We start from the raw sequence: 23,787 nt of genomic DNA, 5'->3' as shown, positions 1-23,787 counted from the left end.
GAGCTGAGATTTACTGATTCACAGTGTATGCAATTGAATGCAGTTTATTCAAGCTGTTATAAAACCTGGAATGGATTTGTTAACATCTCAAATAAATGAAATGGTTCAAATGAATGATGGTATAAGTTCAGAATTAAATATGGTTAAGACACGTGTGGATGCATCTTATGAAGAATTTTTAAAAATTCAGACTGCTTTTTTGGACTGTAAACAACAAGTGACTTCTAACATAGAAAAAGTGTTGAAGGTGGAAAAATCAGTCATAGAATTAGGAGATCGTGAGAAGGAGCTATAAAGAAAAATAGATTATTTGGAAAATCAAAGCAGAAGGAATAATGTGAAAATTGTTGGTTTGCCAGAAGGTATAGAAGGACAAGATCCTTTTCGTTTTTTTTGAAGACTAGATTCCACAAATATTAGGGCAAGAATTTTTCTCTGGGGAATTGGCACTGGAAAGAGCCCATAGAGCTTTAAAAAGAATACCCTCAGCTGGTCAACCCCCGAGACCGGTAATAATTAGATGTCTGAGTTATTTGGATAGAGAAGCAATACTTCGACTTACAGTACAAAATGCAAAACAACGACAAACCCCATTATTGATTCAGTATAGCAGAGTCTTTTTTTATCCTGATCTGAGTCAAGATGTCATTCAACGTCGACGTCAATTTAATCCAGTTAAAGAAGTTTTGTGGCGTAAAGGTTATAAGTATACTTTTCATTACCCTGCAATGTTGAAGGTGTTTTATGGAGACTATCAATTTCGCTTTTTTGAAACTGATTGTGAAGCAATGATTTTTGCTGACTCATTGCCAGATATAAGAGGACAAAGACGTAGTCCACCATTATCTCCAAAAGGAAAATTTGGTAGCTCTGGAAACGGAAGAAATGGCAAAAATGGGAATGGAAATAGTCTACCTCCTTGGAGGTATCCAAAATGGGATATTCGAGATTGGAAAAGAAGAATTTTCTTATTTTATTTGTTCTCTTGTTATTATGATATTTTGATGTTACTGATTGTTTGGCTGGGGAGGGAGAGATTTGCACTAAGTTCTTTACTAGTCATCACCCACTGGTGGGTGACCCACACCCAATTTTTGTTTAGGGGATTACTACCTTTTGGTAGTTTTTTTTGGGGGGGGGGGAATTTTTTCTTTATTTTTTTTATTTGTAAACATTTTTCTTAGTTTTTAAATGTGATTTTTTAAAATTGGATGGCCTATATATGTTGATTTGAGTTTTTATATAAAGATATTCTTGGTATTTAGTAATAATAGTAGGTATGTCAAAGTTGAGGTTTGCTACTTTTAATGTTCGAGCATTAAATAGTACGATTAAACGTAAGCGAGTCTTGGCGTATATTAAGAAAATGTGAAATTAAAAAGTGATTTGGCTGGGCATGTATATTCTTCTTCATTTGATTCTAGAGCTAATAAAGGTGTAGCAATTTTGATACATAAAAATTTATCTTTTGAATTACAATCAATGGAGGAAAAGGCAGGATGCATTCTTAAATTGAATTGTAAGATTTTTAGTGAATTTTGGACTTTAATATTTATGCTCCAAATGCAGATGATGAAGTATTTATTTTGGATGCATTTTTATGTTTGGGTCAGGCTAATGATAATAAATATTTTAGTTGGTGGTGATTTTAATTGTGTTTTGGAACCTTTATTAGATAAATCTCTGAAGAAAGTTAAAAAATCCAAGAAGGCAATCCAGGTCCAAGCATTGATGAAAGTTCTTAATTTAGTAGATATTTGGAGACGTCTTAATCCGACAGAGAAAGATTTTTCCTTTTATTCATCTAGACATGAATAGTTTCTTTTTTTTTTAAACTTTATTTATTCGTTCAAAATACAGATAATAAGTAACATATATAACAATAAAGAAAGCATGAACGTTTTATATAAAGAAAAAGAAACCCCCCCTGTTTCAACTCTCCTAAGGAGAGCCATAAAGAAAAAAGAAAAAACTAAAGAAAAGTAAAGCATACATATTAAAATCTAGTCAATATAAATCAAAATGTAAATATTCTGACTATAACAACCTCCTATTAATAAAAAAATCTTTAGTTATCCACGAAACATATGTAATTTTTTCCATTATTAAACAATATTTCATCTCATTATGCCAAAAGTCTCAAATGTAATCATTTCAGGTAAAATCATATCTCTACCGAACATGTTTTACCAAATATCAAACTTGATAAAAACACGCTGACGCTTTATCGGACTGTTTAAACCCCGAACATTAAAAATAGCAAACTTCAACTTTGACATATCCACTAATATTACTAAAAACTAATAATATCAATATATAAAGACTCAGATCAACGTAAATAGGCCCTCCAATAGGAGAAAAATAAACCACAAATTAAAGTCTAAATAAAATGAAAATAAAAAAAAGATAAAAAGAAAAAGATTTAAAAAACCCAAAAAACTACCAAAAGGTAGTAATCCCTAAACAAAAGTTGAGTGTGGATCTAGTAGAACATGGAGCAAATTTCTCCCTCCCCAACCAAACAAAGAATAACAACGATATCATAATAACAGAAAAAGAAAGTAAAAATAAAAAAGTTCTTCTATTCATCCAAGAGATTCCAGACTTGGCGACCCCATTTCGAGGAAACGGACTCTTTCCATTCCCATTTCTGCCGTTTCTTCCATTTCCAGATCAACCAGATTTTTGTTTTTTTTTTAAATTTTTTATTTTTCACACCATAAATCACATTAGCCATGATATACACTATTTCTTTTTCACACATATACAGTGACTTTTTCTCTCCCCCCCACTCCTCCCAAGCCACCCCCCCACCCCCCCTCTCATCCATTTTAGGTATACAATCTAGGTTGCATTAAGCCAGTCAGACAATGTTGTCATTCAACAAAAATACACCAGAAATTCTACTGAGTCCATTCTTTTCTTTCCTTCTCCTTCCATCAACTTAGGTAATGTTTGTCCCCGGTAGGTTTTCGCTATTGTATTTAATGTAAGGCTCCTATACTTGTTCGAATATTTCAATATTATTTCTTAACCTATATGTTATTTTTTCTAATGGAATACATTTATTCATTTAAATTTAGTAGTTTCTTCCTTTTAATTTGGTTATGTATTCCATTAATATTTAAAGTCATATAGTTCAGCGTAGCCCTTTTATATTTTGTTTATCTTCTCTTTCCGTTTTTCCATCATTACCTTTCCTCCTTTTCCATTTCTGTTTTCTTATTTTCAACTCTTTATAAGACAACATTCCTACAACATCCAACATTTTCCTTATTCTCCTATTTCTATCTTATTTATCCCCAATCTCCCCTTCCCCTCCTGAGTTGTCCTTTATCCCTTGTCGGACAACCACATCTCCCCTCTCCATTTGGATTTGCGAATCCACTCGCAAGCGTCAACTGATTTTGCAGTGACCGCTATTTCCCCCCACCCTGCCCCCCCAGAAAAGATTTCACTTTTCATATGTCACAAAGGTCACTCTTTTAATTCCCTCCTTATTCTCTCTATTCCATTACCTTCCCTTATTAATTCTTGTCTATACTATCTATATTTTCCTCTAAGTACAGATACATTCACGTATGCACATTATCTCTATTCACTCTTATACCTCTTTACCCGCATACATATCAATCGTGATCATTTTTACTCTCATTACCCGTCTTCATCCCTCAGTCTATTTTTGTCTTTACCGACATACATATCAATCGTGATCATTTTAACTCTCATTACCCGTCTTCCTCCCTCAGTCTATTTTTGTAATTGTTCTGCAAATTTTCGTGCTTCTTCTGGATCCGAGAATAGTCTGTTTTGTTGTCCTGGAATAAATATTTTCAATACCGCTGGATGCTTTAGTATAAATTTATACCCTTTCTTCCATAAAATCGCCTTTGCTGTATTGAACTCTTTTCTCTTCTTTAGGAGTTCAAAACTTATATCTGGATAAATGAAGATTTTTTGCCCTTTATACTCCAGTGGTTTGTTGCCCTCTCTTACTTTTTCCATTGTCTTCTCCAGTACCTTTTCTCTTGTAGTATATCTTAGGAATTTTACTACAATAGATCTTGGTTTTTGTTGTGGTTGTGGTTTAGAGGCCAATACTCTATGTGCCCTTTCTATTTCCATTTCTTGCTGTAGTTCTGGACATCCTAGGGTCTTAGGGATCCACTCTTTTATAAACTCCCTCATATTCTTGCCTTCTTCATCTTCCTTAAGGCCCACTATCTTTATGTTATTTCTTCTGTTATGGTTTTCCATTGTATCTATTTTTTGAGCTAGTAGTTCTTGTGTCTCTTTAGTTTTTTTTATTAGATTCCTCCAATTTCTTTTTTAAGTCTTCTACCTCCATTTCTGCTGCTACTGCCCGCTCTTCCATCTTGTCCATTTTCTTTCCCATTTCTGTTAAGGTCATCTCTATTTTATTCATTTTCTCTTCTGTGTTGTTTATTCTTTTTCTTAAATCCTTAAATTCCTGTGTTTGCCATTCTTTAAATGACTCCATGTATCCTTTAATAAGAGAAAGTATATCTTTTATCTTGCCTTTCTTTTCTTCTTCTATTTCACTGTACTCTTCCTCTTCTTCCTTTGGGTTGGCCATTTGTTGTTTCTTTGGTGCCCTTTCCTCCTCTTCTTTCTTGTTTCTATTGTCTTCTGTGGTCTCTTCTTGCTGCAGGTGTTCTGCAGCTGTCGTTGCCGGCTGTGGAGATCGACTCCCCAGCTGGTCCCCCCTCCCGTCGGTGTGTTTTTTTTCATGCGCGGTTGCGCACTTTTACTTGGCTCAGCGAGCCATTTTTGTAGTCCATTATTTACCGACCTGAGGGAGCGGGTTTCTCTCTCCGCAGCGGGCCTCTTCGGACAGGTAAGGCCTTCACCTTTTTCCTCCTTTGTCTTCTCTTCCTCTCTTCTTACCGTTGCTTTCGATTTTTCTTTTTTTGTCGCCATCTTCTTTCCACCTTTATACTCACTTTTCTGTAACTTTTATTTCTGTGCCTTTGTTTTTCCCGACTTTTCTGGAGAGGGCTGGAGTTCACCGTCCGGCCACTACTCCATCACGTGACTCCTCCAACAACCAGATTTTTCTTTAGGAGACAATGGTGGGCTACGTCTTTGTCCTCTTACATCTGGCAATGAATCAGCAAAACTCATTGCTTCACGCTCATTCTCAAAAAACCGGGATTGAAAGTCTCCACAAAACACCTTCAACACTGCCGGATAGCGAAAAGTAGACATAACCTTAACGCCACAAAACTTCTTTAACTGGATTAAATCGACGCCGACGCTGAATAACCTCTTGACTCAAATCAGGATAGAAAAAAAAACACGACTATTCTGAATCATTAACGGGGCTTGTCGTTGTCTCGCGTTTTGCACTGCTAAACAAAGTATCGTTTCTCTGTCCAAATAATTCAAACATCGAATTATCACGGGTCTCGGTGGTTGACCAGGCAAAGGTCTTCTTCTTAAGGTTCTATGAACTCTTTCCAATACCAGACCTCCAGAGAAAAATTCCTGCCCCAGTATTTATGGAATCCATTCGGTAAAAAAACGAACAGGATCTTGTCCTTCCAGACCTTCTGGCAAACCAGCAATCTTCACATTATTCCTTCTACTTTGATTCTCCAAATAATCTACTTTCCTCTCTAACTCCCTCTCACGTTCTCGCAATTCTTTAATGGATTTTTCCACCTCCAACACTTTTTCTGTATTAGAAGCCACTTGCTGTTGACATTTCAAAAAAGCAGCCTGAAATTGTTTAAAATCCTCACAAGATGCTTCCACACGTATTTTAACTGTATCCAGTTCCAAACTGAGCCTCTGAGACATTTCATTCAGCATAGGCTGAATGATAAGACTTAGCTGTTTACATTGTAATTCAGAAAAGCTCAGCCCTGCTTTCTCTTGCGTAGTGGCTGAACCAGGTAACTGTAGCTCCTACTGCATTTCAATAACAGGCAATTTAACAGTTTTACTACGGGTCTGGACTCCCAGCGACGGCACCCCGACTTCCTCAGGGGGCCGACGCTGTTCTCCCCCCGCAACCCATTTTTCTTTCAAAAACTCACAAAAAGGACCAAAATATTCAGATTGGAGTATTTCCAGGAGCATTTCAAGCAATAGAGTCGTCTTCTTGCGTGCCTCGTCCGTTAAAGTCGGCATGCTGCCAGGATCGGGATCCACATTGGGGGCACACACACCTTCCGCCTAGGAACGGGTAATTCCAGCCATGTCCTTCTCCTGGTGAGTAGTAGTCATTTTTTCAGCTCCCACAGGTAATCTCTGTGGTTCAGGCTTTTTTTAAATTTTTCACACCATAAACCACATTGACCAAGATACATACATTTTCCTTTTCAAATATATACAGTGTCGTTTTCTACCCCCCCTCCTCCCATCCCACCCTCCCTACCTTCCCCCCCCCATTCAATTAAAGTACAGAATCTAAGATACATTAAACCAGTCAAACAATGTTGACATTCAATAAAAATAAACAAGAAATTCCACTGAGTCAATTCTTTTAATTTCCTTCTCCTTTCGTTATTTTAGGTGGTAGATGTCCCCGGTAGGTATTCTCTATTGTGTTTCATGTATGGCTCCCATATTTGATCAAATATTTCAATATTATTTCTTAAATCATATGTTATTTTTTCTAATGGAATACATTTATTCATTTCTATATACCATTGTTGTATTCTCAAATTATCTTCTAATTTCCAGGTGGACATAATACATTTTTTTGCCACGGCTAGAGCTTTCATAACAAATCTTTTTTGTGCACCATCAAGATCAAGTCCAAATTCTTTGTTTTTTATGTTACTTAGGAGAAAGATCTCTGGGTTTTTTGGTATATTGTTTTCTGTAATTTTATTTAATATCTCGTTTAGATCTTCAAAAAATTTTTCCACTTTCTCACATGTCCAGATTGCATGAATTGTTGTTCCCATTTCTTTTTTACAACGAAAACATCTGTCAGATACTGTTGGGTCCCATTTATTTAACTTTTGAGGTGTAATGTATAGCCTGTGTATCCAGTTATATTGTATCATACGTAACCTCGTGTTTATTGCATTTCTCATAGTTCCAGAGCATAACTTCTCCAATCTTTATCTTTATGTTTAAATCTTGTTCCCATTTTTGTTTCGTTTTACCATTTGTTTCCTCATTCTCCTTTTCTTGCAGTTTAATATACATATTTGTTATAAATTTTTTGATTATAATTTTATCTGTAATCACATATTCAAAATTACTTCCCTCTGGTAACCTCAGACTGCTTCCCAATTTGTCCTTCAAGTAGGATCTCAGTTGGTAGTGTGCCAACACTGTATCTTGAGTTATATTATATTTATCCTTCATTTGTTCAAAGGATAGTAATTTATTTCCTGAAAAACAATTTTCTATTCTTTTGATCCTTTTTTTCTCCCATTCTTTACAGGAAAGGTTATCTATTGTAAAAGGGATTAACTGATTTGGCGTCAGTATTAGTTTTGGTAATTGGTAATTTTTTTTATTCCTTTCTACATGAATCTTCTTCCAAATATTGAGCAGATGATGTAATACTGGAGAACTCCTACGTTGTACCAATTTTTCATCCCATTTATATAATATATGTTCAGGTACCTTCTCCCCTATTTTATCTAGTTCTAATCTAGTCCAATCTGGCTTTTCCCTTGTTTGATAAAAATCTGATAGGTATCTTAGTTGTGCGGCTCTATAATAATTTTTTTAAGTTTGGCAGTTGTAAGCCTCCTTGTTTATACCATTCTGTTAATTTATCTAGTGCTATCCTCGGTTTCCCCCCTTTCCATAAAAATTTCCTTATTATTTTCTTTAACTCCTTGAAGAATTTCTCTGTCACGTGTATTGGCAATGCCTGAAATAGGTATTGTATCCTTGGGAAAATGTTCATTTTAATACTGTTTATTCTTTCTATTAGTGTTAGTGGTAAATCTTTCCAATGCTCTAAATCGTCCTGTAATTTTTTCATTAGTGGATAATAATTGAGTTTATATAGATGGCCGAGGTTTTTATTTATTTGTATACCTATGTATCTTATTGCTTGCATTTGCCATCTGAATGGTGATTCTTTCTTAAATTTTGAGAAATCCGCATTATTCATTGGCATTGCTTCACTTTTATTTGCGTTAATCTTGTAACCCGACACTTCTCCATATTCCTTCAATTTCTTATGTAATTCTTTTATTGATATTTCTGGTTCTGTTAAGTATACTATAACATCATCTGCAAATAAACTGATTTTATATTCCTTGTCTTTTATTTTTATCCCTTTTATTTTATTTTCTGTTCTTATCAATTCTGCTAGTGGTTCTATAGCTAACGCGAACAATAAGGGTGATAGTGGGAATCCCTGCCTTGCTAATCTGCTTAAATTAAATTGCTTTGATATATATCCATTTACTGTCACTTTCGCCAATGGCCCCTTATATAATGCTTTAATCCAATTAATATACTTCTCTGGTAAACTGAATTTTTGCAATACTTTGAATAAATAATTCCATTCTACTCTGTCAAAGGCCTTCTCTGCGTCTAAAGCAACCGCCACTGTTGGCATCTTGTTTCCTTGTACTGCATGGATTAAGTTAATGAATTTACAGATATTGTCCGTTGTTTGTCTTTTCTTAATAAATCCAGTTTGATCTAGTTTTACTATTTTTGGTACACGGTCGGCCAATCTGTTTGCTAATGGTTTAGCTATTATCTTATAATCTGTGTTAAGTAGAGTATTGGTCTATGCGATGCTGGTGTTGGCATCTTGTTTCCTTGTACTGCATGAATTAAGTTAATAAATTAACAAATATTGTCTGTTGTTCGTCTTTTTTTAATAAATCCAGTTTGGTCTAGATTTACCATTTTAGGTACATAATCGGCTAATCTGTTTGCAAATAGTAATCTGTGTTAAGTAATGATATTGGTCTATATGACACTGGTGCGAGTGGATCTTTCCCTGTCTGGTATTACTGTAATTATTGATGTTTTGCATGAATCTGGTAAGCTTTGTGTTTTGTCAATCTGGTTGATTACTTCCAGGAGGGGAGGAATTAATAAATCTTTAAATGTTTTATAGAATTCTATTGGGAATCCATCCTCTCCTGATGTTTTATAATTTGGTAGTTTTTTTTTATTATCTCTTGTATTTCTACTATTTCAAATGGTTCTGTTAATTTATTTTCTTCCTCTATTTGTAATTTTGGTAGTTCAATTTTAGTTAAAAATTGATCTATTTTGTCTTCTTTCCCTTCGTTTTCAGTTTGGTATAATTGTTCATAGAATTCTCTGAAGTTTTCATTAATCTCCGTTGGATTATATGTGATTTGTTTGTCTTTTTTCCTTGATGCCTATACCATTCTCTTAGTTTGTTCTGTCTTAAGCTGCCACGCTAGAATTTTGTGTGTTTTTTCCCCTAGTTCATAATATTTCTGTTTTGTCTTCATTATGTTCTCCACCTTATGTTTGTAGTGTTTCATATTTTTTTATCTGCCAATTCTCTTCTTTTAGTTGTGTCTTCCTTCATTGCTAATTCTTTTTCTATATTTACTATTTCCCTTTCTAACTGCTCTGTTTCCTGATTGTAGTCCTTCTTCATCTTGGTTACATAACTTATTATTTGCCCTCTGATGAATGCTTTCATTGCATCCCATAGTATAAACTTATCTTTCACTGATTCCGTATTTATTTCAAAGTACATTTTAATTTGGTGGTTCAGGCTTGAAAGAAAGTAAACCTGAAGTTGTAGCAGACTGTTTAGGCTCTAAATCTTCAACACTCTGAAAATGGAGTTTCTTCTGTACTTGAGGTTTAATCTTTTTACCATTAATGGCCATAACAATTCCTTGATACTTTAAACTAAGTTTTTAAAAATTTAAACCTGAAAACAAAGAGTTAAAAACGGGTTCTTAAAAGTCTGGCCAGAGAGGTCGAGATTACACGTCTAGACTCTACGCCATCTGCCACACCCCCACATGAATCGTTTTCAAGGACTGACTTCTTTTTAGTATCGGCACATTTACAAGGGAAAATACAACAAGCGGAATATAAAACTAGGGTGATTTCAGATCATTCTCTGTTATATTTTACATATGAAACCTGAGAAAATTCAAATAGCTTATTGTTGGAGATTTAATACAATGTTGATGAAAAATGCAGAATTTATTGATTTTTTGAAAAAACAAATTAATTTTTTTGAAAGAAAATTCTAAACCTGTTCAAAATAAGTTTGTATTATGGGATGCTATGAAAGCCTATTTGAGGGGACAAATAATTAGTTATACTTCTAAAATAAAAAAGAATCAATTAAATCAGAGTCGAATTAGAGAAACAGATTGATGAGTTAGAAAAGGAATTTCAGAAAGATGCTACAGAAGATCAGAAAATAGAATTATCTAGGCTGAAATTGAAATATAATACTTTGCAATCTTATCAATTTGAATGTGTGATTAATAGGACTAAACAACGGTATTACGAATGGGGAGAGAAAGCGTGGCAATTAAAGAAAGAACAGATATCGAGGACTATTAATGCTGTTAGACGAAATTTTCTTTTTACATAAACCTCGTGAGATTAATGATGAATTTTATTCATTTTATAAAAAGTTATATACATCTGAAGGAAAACAAGAAACTGGATCAATTGATTTTTTTTTAAATCACAGTTGAATTTACCGATATTAGAGGATGGATATATACAGGAGTTAGAAGAACCATTTACTGATTTGGAAATTAAAATGGCTATGCTGAAAATGCCAAACGGTAAATCGCCTGGTGATGATGTATTTTCGGTTGAATTTTATAAGTTTTTTTATGATGATTTATCTACAGTGTTTGGGGATGTATTACATCAAGTTGGAGAACATTATGATTTACCTGAGTCTTGATCTAGTGCTTCAATTACAGTAATTCCTAAAAAAGATAGAGATCCTTTGAAGGTATCTTCATATAGACCAAGTTTATTGTTAAATGTAGATTATAAAATAATAGCGAATAGATTGGCTAAATTTTTACCAAAGTTGATTCATATTGATCAAACACGTTTTATAAAGAATAGATGCTTCAGATAACATTTTGTGTGTGATTAGTTTGATTAATTGATTTTAACAATCTTTAGATCACCCGATGGTGATATCCTTAGATGCAGAAAAAGCATTTGATAGAGTTGAATGGAATTTTTTGTTTAAAGTTTTGGAGAAATTTAAGTTTGATCCTTCTTTTATGGTTGGATTAGGACTCTATATAGTAAACCGGTAGTTAGAGTATTGACGAATGGTTTGATTTCAGAATCTTTTAAGTTAACTCAATCAACTCGTCATTGTCCTTTATCATCAGCTTTGTTTGCATTAGTGATTGAACCTTTAGCACAGTTGATAAGACAAAATACAGATACAAGGTATGAAAGTTTTAGATGAGGAGTATAATATTAATTTATTTGATGACATATTGTATTTAATAAACCCAGCTCAGTCACTTTTGCATTTGAAGGAATGTTTAATACAATATGGATGTCTTTCTGGATACAAAGTTAATTGTGAAAAAAGTGAAATATTAGCAGTAAGTGAAGGAGATTATCAGTCTATAAGAATATTATTCATTTGAAGTGGACTGATCGAACTAAATATCTGGGTATAATTTTGAATGTTAATTATCAATCTTTATATAAATTAAATTATCCTCCATTAATTAAAAAAATTAAAACTGATTTGATTAAATGGAGATTTACCTATTAATTTATGATGAATCATCTTTCTGCGTATACAATATTTGTTTCAATCTATTCCGTATTTACTTGATAAAATTTTTTTTCAAGATTTATGGAGGGGTAAATTTTCGAGAGTAGTTTTGAATAAATTAATATGGAAATATGAGTTAGGGAGATTAAGTTTACCACATTTTCAAAATTATTATGAGGCAGCCCAACTTAAATTTATTAGTTCATTGGTGGATTTGGTACGGCCTCCTAGTTGGGCTAAAATTGAGATGGCAAGTATTTCTGAATTTGAAATGCATCAATTTTTGTTTAGGTGGCACATGAATTTGTTACAACAATATAATGTGCCTATACTAAAACATTTAATGAAATTATGGATGAAGAAAAATAAAATGATAGGCTCTAGGGGTAAATTATTGGCTTTGACTCCGTTGTATAATAATCAACTTATTTCTTTTTCAATACATAATCAAAGTTTATTGCATTGGAGATTTAAAGGTGTGAAAAATTTGGGAGATTGTTTTAAAGAGGGTAAATTTTTATCTTTTAATCAGATGAGGGAAGATTTTGGTATTGATAAGAATTCTTTATTTCTTTATTATCAAATTCGATCTTTGGTAAAATGTATGTTTGGTAGAGATATATGATTTTACCTACAATGACTAAATTTGAGAATTCTCTTATGAAGGTACCAGAGAAGGGTTACATTTCATTTATGTATCAAACATTACAGGAGGGATGGATAAAAGGTTGGGATAGATCTAAAATTAAATGGGAAGCGGATAATGGTTTTATTTTTTTCGAAGATGATTGGTTAGATATCTGTTATGATAGTGTAAGTAGATTGATAAATGAATGTTATGCAATGATTAATTACAATTTTTTACATCAATTATATTTGACTGAAAATTTTTAAAAATATGGTTTTAATGATTCAGATTTGTGTTTTAGATGTGGTGATATGGTTGGAACTTTTTTCCATGCAGTTTGGTCATGTATATACATACATGATTTTTGGAAGAAAATTCAATCATTTTTAGAATATCTGTATAAGATTAAAATAGTTTTAGATCCAAGGGTATTTTTATTGGATAGTTTGCAACCTCTGAAAGGCGGGATTAAATAAGTTTCAGCTTGCTTTTGTATATTTAGCTTTATCCGTAGCGAAAAAATGTATTGCTAGTACGTGGAAAGATACAAATATGATTGATATTAATAGGTGGCATAATGAGATTAAATATTGTTTAATAATGGAAAAATTACATATGTTTCACATGATAATTATTATTTTTTATTTAAAGTGGCTGTTATATTTGGAATATTTACATTTCAATTTATATTGATTAGATTTTAATATGTATATTTAACTTTTTTTTATATCCTTTTTTATGCCTCTCCTTAGGAGTTGGCTTAAGGGAGGGGGTTTCTCTTTCTTCTTTTCTTTTATATATAAAAAAAGTTCATGTTCATGTTTAATTGCTGTACATGTCATTTGTTTTTTGAAGAAATAAATAAAGTTTTAAAAAAAGATAGAGCCTTCCTAATATACCTAATACAAATAAAGATAAAGAATCTTACTAGGCAGGGATAGGGTGATACTTTGGGAGAATCACCCCGGCAGTGAGATGCATTGACCGGCTCTTCATCCGGAGCACCAACATTTTATTCGAACACAGTTTTTTTGAAACTTCATTCACAGTTGGCGAAGCGATTAGCACAATGCCTTTACAGCCTCAGCAATCGAGTTCGGACTGGGGTTCTTGTCCTGTGCTGTCTATAAGGAGTTTGTACATTCTCCTTTTGTCTGCATGGGTTTTCACCAGGGCTACGGATTCCTCTGAACGCTCGGAAGTGTAGGTTAATTGAGTGTAAATTGGGCAGCATGGACTCGTGGGCCAAAATGGCCTGTTACTGTGCTGTATGTCTAAATTTAAAAATTTAAGCTGCTGTGAGCGAGGCACATCTGGGGGGGGGGGGCTCCACTGGCTGAATGTTTGCTCCCATTTTCACCAAGTGGCTGTGTGTTGCTTTGGAAAAATATAACTTTACAATTTTAAACTTTTAAAAATTTATACATATCTATTTTAAGTTTTGTTAATGCATTTATTTCCTCACTTTTTTTGCCAATTGTTTGGGTTTCAGGTTGATTGAATTCCAGATAATGGAGATTCCACTATTGAATTGAGACAAGTTCAAAAGACATAGATAATAAATATTCAGTTATCTTTGTGCAAAAAAAGTGACTTACAATCATGAAAAAAAATTGAACATATTTATTTAGGCCAAAATTATCAAGTTTATCATCATTATTCCAACCATAATAAGAAAATGTCAGTCAGGTTCTTATTAATTGTAAGTGGATCATTTATTACTCTAATGGATTTAATCTGCAAAACTCAAGACACAAATGTACCAAAGGACACTGGTTTCAGAAGAATCCATTCCCAAGAAATGGGATGCTCACTCGACAACTTCAGCAAACAAGAGGCTGCATTTGGTGAATTTGGGTCAGTGTGCTCACCTAGTAGTTTCAGTGGGAGAAAGAAGTCAGGCCTACTTTGTCTGCGCGCGCGTGCGTGTCACCTGACCCGCACTTTCCTAATCCCCTTCCAAGAGTAGGACTTTGTGTGATGTGAATCACTTGACAACCCAAGAGAGGGTGTTTAGAGAGGAAGACTTGTGTGACAGAAGGACACTTGTTAACCCCAAGGTGGGCTTTGGAGGTGTGAACCTCATGTCGTGACTATGAGGTCACTGGGTAAAAGTTCCCCTTTGAAGAAATTAAACTTGTTTGTTGCCTCATTTGAAAGTCTTAAGTGATCATGGCCATCTGTCTCCACATCCAATTAAAAGACGAGTGGGCAACTTAACTAAGAATCCCAAGCCTGGAGACCAGACTCTGTGAGCTGTTCCTTTTTGACTGACTGACTTGAGGGTTTGTTTAGGGAGTTTTCCTTTTGGGGCATTTTGGGCTTGGACTATAATGGTCTGGGTTCTTCCCCCTCCCCCTTACTCTCCCCCACGTACACATTATAACCATATAACCACTTACAGCACAGAACAGGCCAGTTCAGCCCTACTAGTCCATGCCGTAGTAAATCCCCACCCTCCTAGTCCCACTGACCAGCACCCGGTCCATAACCCTCTAGTCCCCTCCTATCCATGTAACGATCCAGTCTTTCCTTAAATGTAACCAATGATCCAGCCTCGACCACGTCTGCCGGAAGCTCATTCCACATCCCCACCACCCACTGCGTAAAGAAATTTCCCCTCATGTTCCCCTTATAATTTTCCCCCTTCAATCTTAAACCATGTCCTCTAGTTTGAATCTCCCCCTTTCTTAATTGAAAAAGCCTATCCACATTTACTCTGTCTGTCCCTTTTAAAATCTTAAACACCTCTATCAAGTCCCCTCTCAATCTTCTACGCTCCAGAGAAAAAAGCCCCAGTCTGCACAACCTTTCCCTGTAACTCAGACCCTGAAATATGTTGTTAGTATATAGTTGCTATAAAAGTTTATGTTCGGGTATCGTTTATTGAGTTAATTCTTTTATAGACTATTATTAATAAATTTTTTGAGTTAAACTTAACCCATCTGCTGGTGAGACGTAACAATACAAATTGTTAAGTAAAGTCAATAAAGCAGAAAAATGTTGGAAATATTAAGCAAGTCATATACCTTCCGTGAAAAGAGAAACTAGAGTTAACATTTTTGGTCCAAAGATTTATCATTACATATATTAAAATTAAACAAAATGTATTTTATTGGGTGCAACATTCCAAATCCACATCATCCTAAGTTGCATTACTAATTGTGCTTTCTACATTTCAGATCCAATGTTACCATTTCCTCAAATACAGAAGAAATGTTAAGTAAACTTGCATCTTAAGATAACAAAACTTTTTACCTAATCACAGCTATACATCTAGCACCATTTACTTGTAGGCGTAATGAAGCTGTTTGCTCCCCATTGCTAGTTTTATTGCATGAACATTAAGCACATTCTTAATTTTAAAGTGAAATTTCAGTTACCACAATATTTTTCAGGTTAATGAATTAGGAGTCAGGAGAGTGAGAAAAGAATCCCAAAACAATTAACTTTAATTTGAAAGAAAAAAAATGTAACCACAGCCCAAAATCCATTTAATCTGCAGGATTGTAACTCATGACTCAAAGATCACCAAGTGATTTAACAGAATTCAAGTAGTACATTAATGCACAATAAACACGTGACTAAAGCACTTAATTCAACTGGACTGTATTTTTAACTTCTATAATATCATATATTTTGGTGTACAAGTCAAATGGCAGATGTCGATTCCTTTTTTAGCCTCATAAAAAAATAACCTCAGCCTACCGTGATGGCCCATGGAGCTGGAGCGGTGACAATGTGCCCCCAGTAGGAGCAGAAACCTCGGCCTACCAGGCAGGAAAGACGTTGGCGATGTCAGGGTCCTAGGTAAGAGTGATTATGGCAGGCCTAGTGGTGGGGAGGTGTCAGGGAATGGTGGCACCAACATCAACTTATACGCAGATTTGACGTCAATCTACTTTTTTTGGTGAATTTGCCTCAAAAGTATATCCTGCGTACAAGATGACCTCAATTTTTTGAATGATTTTTAAGGGTTTTACGACTCGACTTGTATGGCAAAATATACGGTATATATGTGTATGAACCTATTCAAAATTATCTCCACTCTAGTCTCCTACATAAAAGCATACCACTCATTCCTTTAAATATTTTGAGAGGATTCTATCAGAATTTTTTAAATAAATTTTATTTATTGATCAAAATAAATCATACAATCAAAGTCAAAATACAAATAGATGCATATTTATCCCCCTATAATTCCCCCCCACCCCACCAAACTACCCCAAAAGAAAAAAAGAAAAGAATGGAAAAATAGTTGATGATTGTTATGTGAGTTGATCTCTTCTATCCTCTATTACCATGGTTCGGTACTACCCCAACAATTTTCTACAAGAAGTTGTAAATAGATTCATCGAAAATGAAATTATATTCAGGTTTCTGAGAGAAGGATAATTGCTCAGATTTTCCTCCCCCCCTCCCGTTCCTCCCCCCCCTCCCGTTCCTCCCCCCCCCCCGTTCCTCCCCCCCCTCCCGTTCCTCCCGTTCCTCCCGTTCCTCCCCCCCCTCCCGTTCCTCCCCCCCCCCGTTCCTCCCCCCCTCCCGTTCCTCCCCCCCTCCCGTTCCTCTCCCCCCCTCCCTCCCCCCTCCCGTTCCTCTCCCCCCCTCCCTCCCCCCTCCCGTTCCTCTCCCCCCCTCCCGTTCCCCTCCCGTTCCTCTCCGTTCCTCTCCCGTTCCTCTCCCCCCCTCCCGTTCCTCTCCCCCCCTCCCGTTCCTCTCCCCCCCTCCCGTTCCTCTCCCCCCCTCCCGTTCCTCTCCCCCCCTCCCGTTCCTCTCCCCCCCTCCCGTTCCTCTCCCCCCCTCCCGTTCCTCTCCCCCCCTCCCGTTCCTCTCCCCCCCTCCCGTTCCTCTCCCCCCCTCCCGTTCCTCTCCCCCCCTCCCGTTCCTCTCCCCCCCTCCCGTTCCTCTCCCCCCCTCCCGTTCCTCTCCCCCCCTCCCGTTCCTCTCCCCCCCTCCCGTTCCTCTCCCCCCCTCCCGTTCCTCTCCCCCCCTCCCGTTCCTCTCCCCCCCTCCCGTTCCTCTCCCCCCCTCCCGTTCCTCTCCCCCCCTCCCGTTCCTCTCCCCCCCTCCCGTTCCTCTCCCCCCCTCCCGTTCCTCTCCCCCCCTCCCGTTCCTCTCCCCCCCTCCCGTTCCTCTCCCCCCCTCCCGTTCCTCTCCCCCCCTCCCGTTCCTCTCCCCCCCTCCCGTTCCTCTCCCCCCCTCCCGTTCCTCTCCCCCCCTCCCGTTCCTCTCCCCCCCTCCCGTTCCTCTCCCCCCCTCCCGTTCCTCTCCCCCCCTCCCGTTCCTCTCCCCCCCTCCCGTTCCTCTCCCCCCCTCCCGTTCCTCTCCCCCCCTCCCGTTCCTCTCCCCCCCTCCCGTTCCTCTCCCCCCCTCCCGTTCCTCTCCCCCCCTCCCGTTCCTCTCCCCCCCTCCCGTTCCTCTCCCCCCCTCCCGTTCCTCTCCCCCCCTCCCGTTCCTCTCCCCCCCTCCCGTTCCTCTCCCCCCCTCCCGTTCCTCTCCCCCCCTCCCGTTCCTCTCCCCCCCTCCCGTTCCTCTCCCCCCCTCCCGTTCCTCTCCCCCCCTCCCGTTCCTCTCCCCCCCTCCCGTTCCTCTCCCCCCCTCCCGTTCCTCTCCCCCCCTCCTGTTCCTCTCCCCCCCTCCTGTTCCTCCCCGAAAACACATTACCGGTTGATAATGCTCGGCATTATCAATGCATTAAAGGTTTCTAGGTGTTTTTGAATGCCCACACCAATGAACTTTAAATGTTTTATGATTAACTAAAGCACTTAAATAACTTAAAATACTAAAGCTAACAAAAATAAGAAAATATGATTTAACCATCACTTTCTTCCCCAAAGTCCTGTAATATCTATTTGAACGAATGGGCTCATAGGTCTGGAACAAAGCCGACCCTGATGTATGACAAGAGCAAATTTCATTAACGCTGCAGAAAATCTCAGTAACCTCCTGCTCCAGGCAACGGCTAGCGGCAATGCTCGGAAATTGTTATCGAAGCTTGCATAGTTTTTGCAATTGTCTAAGTGTCCCCTGTACTCACACTTACCAGCCTGCACAAACAGATGATAATCAAGACAAAAGAATTTTAAAATATTTTCATATAGTTGTCATTGAGACACATAGAAAAAACAGCATGGTAACAGGCCCTTTCAGCCCATGGGCCTGTACCACCCAATTACACTCAATGACCTACACCCCCGGAATGTTTTAAATGATGGGAGGAAACCAGAGCCCCCAGAGAAAACCCACAGCGACATGGGGAGAACATACAATCTCCTTACAGACAGCGCTGGATTTGAAACCTGGTCGCTGGTGCACCTGCTTCTCTAACTGTGCCGCCCAATATCTATCCACAAATTTTTTTTCAATTAATTTGCTTGTACAAAAAAGACAATTTCATTACAAAAATTATTTTCTCAGTTTCGATTCACTCTTGTTATAAAAACGGAATTGCATTGTAGTACACAAAACTATAATTTTGAATTTTTATAGTTGCTATAATGTTTTAAAAGTATCTCAAGATAGAGGTGAAATGACACATCACAGTAACAGGTTGAATAAGATAATTAGCTGTTAATGAAATAAAGACGAAGTTGAAGGAGAATGCTGTTGAAAGATGGTAAATTATTAATAAAGTACATGGTACAGTTAGAACTAGAACTAGAGGCTGTTACTTAATTGCAGAGTAGATAAGTGAAAAGGAGAGGACATGAAAGTAATATTTTACTTTTTCTTTAATATTCTTTCTTTTTTTAAGACTCTCCTTAGGAGAGTTGGCTGAAGGGGGAGGTTCTTTTTTTTCCTATATATAAAAAAAGTTCATATTTATGTTTAATTGCTGCATATGTTATATATTATTTGTTTTTTGAATGAATAAATAAAGTTTTTTAAAAAAGTAACCAATGTCCGAAGTGATTATCAATGTCGAATTTTAAGTTATACGAGTAGAGTTAAAGTAAGCATCGACTTCCATTTCCATTTTCAATTTTGCTGTTTGATCACAATATGTGAGTTGATCTCCTCTTCTATCCTCTATTACCATGGTTCGGTACTACCCCAACAATTTTCTACAAGAAGTTGTAAATAGATTCATCGAAAATGAAATTATATTCAGGTTTCTGAGAGAAGGATAATTGCTCAGATTTTCCTTTCCCCCCCTATTCCCCCCCTCCCCCTCCGTTCCCCCCCTTCCCCCCCCGTTCCCCCTCCCCCCCCCGTTCCTCCCCCCCCCGTTCCTCCCCCCCCCCGTTCCTCCCCCCCCCCGTTCCTCCCCCCCCCCGTTCCTCCCCCCCCCCGTTCCACCCGAATAAACAGGTAGCACTGGGTTACGTGGTACCAGTAGCCCTCCAACGAGTGACCTGACAACAGTTCTTAAGTAAGTCTGATAGTGGAGTAGTAGCAACAGTTCCTGAACCTGGTGGAATGAGTCTTGTGGCACTAATACCCCCTTTCCTGATGGCAGCAGCAGGTACAGTGTGGTGTGGATCCTTGATGATTGTTTCTGCTTTCCGAGGGTAGTGCTCCATGTATGATGTAGAGTTTTATCTATGAAGTACCAAGCTGTGTTCACTACATTTTGCAGGGCTTTCGCTCAGAAGTATTGGTGCCCCCATACTAGGCCATGACGCAGCCAGTCAGAACTTTTTCTACTATACACCTGGTGATGTTTGCCAAGATTTTCAATGTCACACCGAACCTCCAGCACCTCAACTGAGGAATTGGAGGTGCTGATGTGCTTTCGTCACAATGACATTATGTTGGGTCCAGGAAAGCTCCTCCTAAAAAGTGACTCGTAGCAAAGAGTGACTCTCCACTCTGATCCGCCAATGTTCTTGATTGTAGACCTTTGGTTTTTCCCTTCCTAAAGTCCATAATCAGCTCCTTGGTTTTGGTGATACTGATTGCAAGGTTGTTTGCATACCATTTAGCCAAGTTTTCAAACTCTATCTTGTATGCTTAGTCATCGTTCTTTTTATACAGAACACCATGGGATCATCAGAAAATTTGTAAATTGTGTTGTCATACCTAGGCACATAGTCATAGGTGTGAAGTGAGTGGAGCAGGGGGCTAGGTACACTGCCTTGAGGTGCTCCCTTGCTGATGGAGATTGTGGATGAGATGTTCTTGGCAAGCCACACTAATTGGGGTCTGGAGGTGAGGAAATCCAGGATTCAATTAATCAGTGGAGTATTGAGACCCAGGTCTTGGAGTTTGCTGATCAGTTTTGAGGGGGATAATGGTGTTGAATGAAAAACTGTGGTCAATAAAGAGCATCCTGATGTATGAATCTTTTCTGTCCAGGTGTTCCAGAGTTTTGTATAGAGCCAGTGAGATGGATTCCCGTAGACCTGTTGCTGTGGGAAGCAAATTGGATTGGATCCAGGTCACTGTTCAGACAAGAGTTGATCCCAATCCTGCACTAAAATTGCTATGATTACTGCTCATCTTTGGCTTCGCGGACGAAGATTTATGGAGGGGCTCGTTGGTGACTGACAAGTCCGATGCGGGACAGGCAGGCACAGTTGCAGTGGTTGCAAGGGAAAATTGGTTGGTTGGGGTTGGGTGTTGGGTTTTTCCTCCTTTGTCTTTTGTCAGTGAGGTGGGCTCTGCGGTCTTCTTCAAAGGAGGTTGCTCTCCGCCGAACTGTGAGGCGCCAAGATGCACAGTTGGAGGCGAGATCAGCCCACTGGCAGTAGTCAATGTGGCAGGCACCGAGATTTCTTTAAGCAGTCCTTGTACCTCTTCTTTGGTGCACCTCTGTCTCGGTGGCCAGTGGAGATCTCGCCATAGAACACGATCTTGGGAAGGTGATGGTCCTCCATTCTGGAGATATGACCCACCCAGCACAGTTGGGTCTTCAGCAGCGTGGATTCGATGCTTGCGGACTCTGCCAGCTCAAGTACTTCAATGTTGGTGCAGACACCCATTCCTATTTTCAAAGCCAAACAATTGCTGAATGAAGTTGCTGTTCAATAAACTGCAACAAGCAGGAAGTTATTTTTAAATAATTTTCCAGAAATTGCATAATTTTATTAGCAGTCTCCCTCAGTTAACAACAGTCTCAGAAAAATGTACATCATGGGTACACGTCACAGACCAAAGGATCAGTGAGGTATGACCTGCGAGGAGGTTACCAACCAACCAGATGTCATACACATTGTACAATGTGCATATGCCCAAAATTCTTACTTTCTGCACTCAATCAGATAGTAAATAAATAAAAACTAAATGAATGAAATTAAAAGAGATAATAAATACAGAAGATGGAAAAGAAACATTCAAAGTAACCCTTGTGCAAAAAAAGTGACTTGCAATACTGCAGACAGCCCGTGATTAGTGTACCAAGGGGAGGTTCAAAAATCTAACTTATGGAAAAAGCTGCTGGACCTTCCTGCCCAAAGGTCGCAGCAAAAAGAGGATGTGACCAGGGTCACATCTGCCTCCTTGATGTCTGCAATGGATAAAAAGTCATACAACTTTACCTATGGCAGGAGGCTGCTTAAAATATTGTGTGGTTTTTTTTAAAAAAAAGAATAACAGGTTTTTAACTGTTTCAGTTGAAGTGACATAAGTAAGACAAAAATGCAGATTCTGGAAGTCATCCAATGTACTGTTCAAACTTCATCTAAAAATGCTGGGTAAAATAGTAACTATGAAAACAATCAAACACTTCCTTGGCACAAATAATCTGAAAACTATAGAGCCTTCTAATTATTTAGGATCCCCACCTTTGATGATCATATTATCATCCTTCCTGTGCCCCTATTTGGACAGAGCAGCACTCAACATCCAAGCTCAACAATGACAATCAGATTCTGTAGGACATACATAGATCCAGGTTCAAAAAAGGGAATTAAATCAAGCAGAGGCACGAAATATAAAAGCTATAAGAGAGAAACCAGTTACAATGCACTTAAAACTGAATAGTTATAAACATTGAATATTGTTAAACATTTTCTATGTAGTTAAAAAGACGTACTGAGGCAAAACTCACAAAAATCAAAAGCAACAAAAGAGGTATCAAAGTGTTATAACTTTTGGTGAATTAAATATTCCCTGTAAAGTCTACTTTAGGTATTTTAACTACTCCTACATTTACATTAAAAAAAAATCACAAAAATACTTCATTAAAATACAGCTTTAAAGTATTCAGGAAGATTTTCACTACCACAGGAACAAACTAAAAGATACATTAGAGCAGGTATTCTAGTAGAATAGAATGCACATAGATATGAAATATTCAACACTGAACATGAATTCAATAAGATCCTTTAACAAAAAAAAAACATGAGTACCAAAACAAAGTTCCATACATCCAAGATTTTTTAAAATGTGGGTCAATTTTTCTTTCATGCAGTATTTTGGAATTAAATCCAATTCAAATAGGACAACATTTGAAGCTCTGGAAACAAAAGCAAAAATCAATCCCAGACCAAACCCAATGATGTCAGCATTTAAATCAGAGCATGGTTTGATTCCCTAACAAAGAGCACAATGAAACCCGAAAGAATTTGCCCAAATTAACTTTTTTTTAAATAAATGAACGACTCTCACCTTTAAAGGCAACGAGGAATTTACATTTTTTTTGTCCTTATTACTATTAGAAAAATGAAGGCAAATTTCAGCCCAATGTTACATATCATCAGACTGGATTGAATTCAGAATATCCAAGAGTGCGTGTATTTTCAGATACATGAAGGACTCCTGTCCAAATTAAACAATAACCTGAGCATTTTAGTTAAACCACATTTTGTTAACAGAACGCAAGAGCAACGAAATTGACATGTCAGATGGGGATTTCAGGGTGGAAACACTCCAATCCGCTCAACGACAGCATTTCATCCATTTATGCTCTGCACAAATAAGCTATTTTTGACCCTCCGCTCCACCCCACCCACACACAAAGCAACTGCATCAAATCCAACAGTTATAAACTAGAATCTCAGCGGCCTCCGACGATGCAGAAAGCGTGAATCCGTCAACCAGTGCAAAATAGCCGGGGGGGGGGGGGGGCCGCCTCAACAATCTGCACCGGTTAAGACCCAGACACAAAGCAATTATTTTTGGGAGGGGGGCAATTGATTACTTCAACCATTTTGCTCTCAACTCTGCACACACAACGTGCAAATGTGAACCTGCTTCTTCCTATTAAGAGGGTGTCACGGCTTGAATGCATTCTGTCCCCCCCCCCCCGTTCCCCACTCCCCCCCCGTTCCCCACTCCCCCCCCGTTCCCCACTCCCCCCCCGTTCCCCACTCCCCCCCCGTTCCCCACTCCCCCCCCGTTCCCCACTCCCCCCCCGTTCCCCACTCCCCCCCCGTTCCCCACTCCCCCCCCGTTCCCCACTCCCCCCCCGTTCCCCACTCCCCCCCCGTTCCCCACTCCCCCCCCGTTCCCCACTCCCCCCCCGTTCCCCACTCCCCCCCCGTTC

The 23,787-nt window shown here is 38.1% G+C and overlaps 1 protein-coding gene across 1 annotated transcript in view; it reads right to left on the bottom strand.

Moving 5' to 3' along the window:
• The window catches only part of LOC138758954 (RNA-binding protein MEX3B-like), a 50,035-nt gene that overhangs the window by 25,397 nt on the left and 851 nt on the right, over positions 1-23,787 (bottom strand). The window lies entirely within an intron of this gene.

This window comes from Narcine bancroftii, chromosome 3, assembly GCF_036971445.1.
Source record: "Narcine bancroftii isolate sNarBan1 chromosome 3, sNarBan1.hap1, whole genome shotgun sequence".
Lineage (NCBI taxonomy): Eukaryota > Metazoa > Chordata > Chondrichthyes > Torpediniformes > Narcinidae > Narcine > Narcine bancroftii.
The sequence above is the reverse complement of the archived record's forward strand: the minus strand, read 5'-3'. Positions and strand labels throughout refer to the sequence as shown.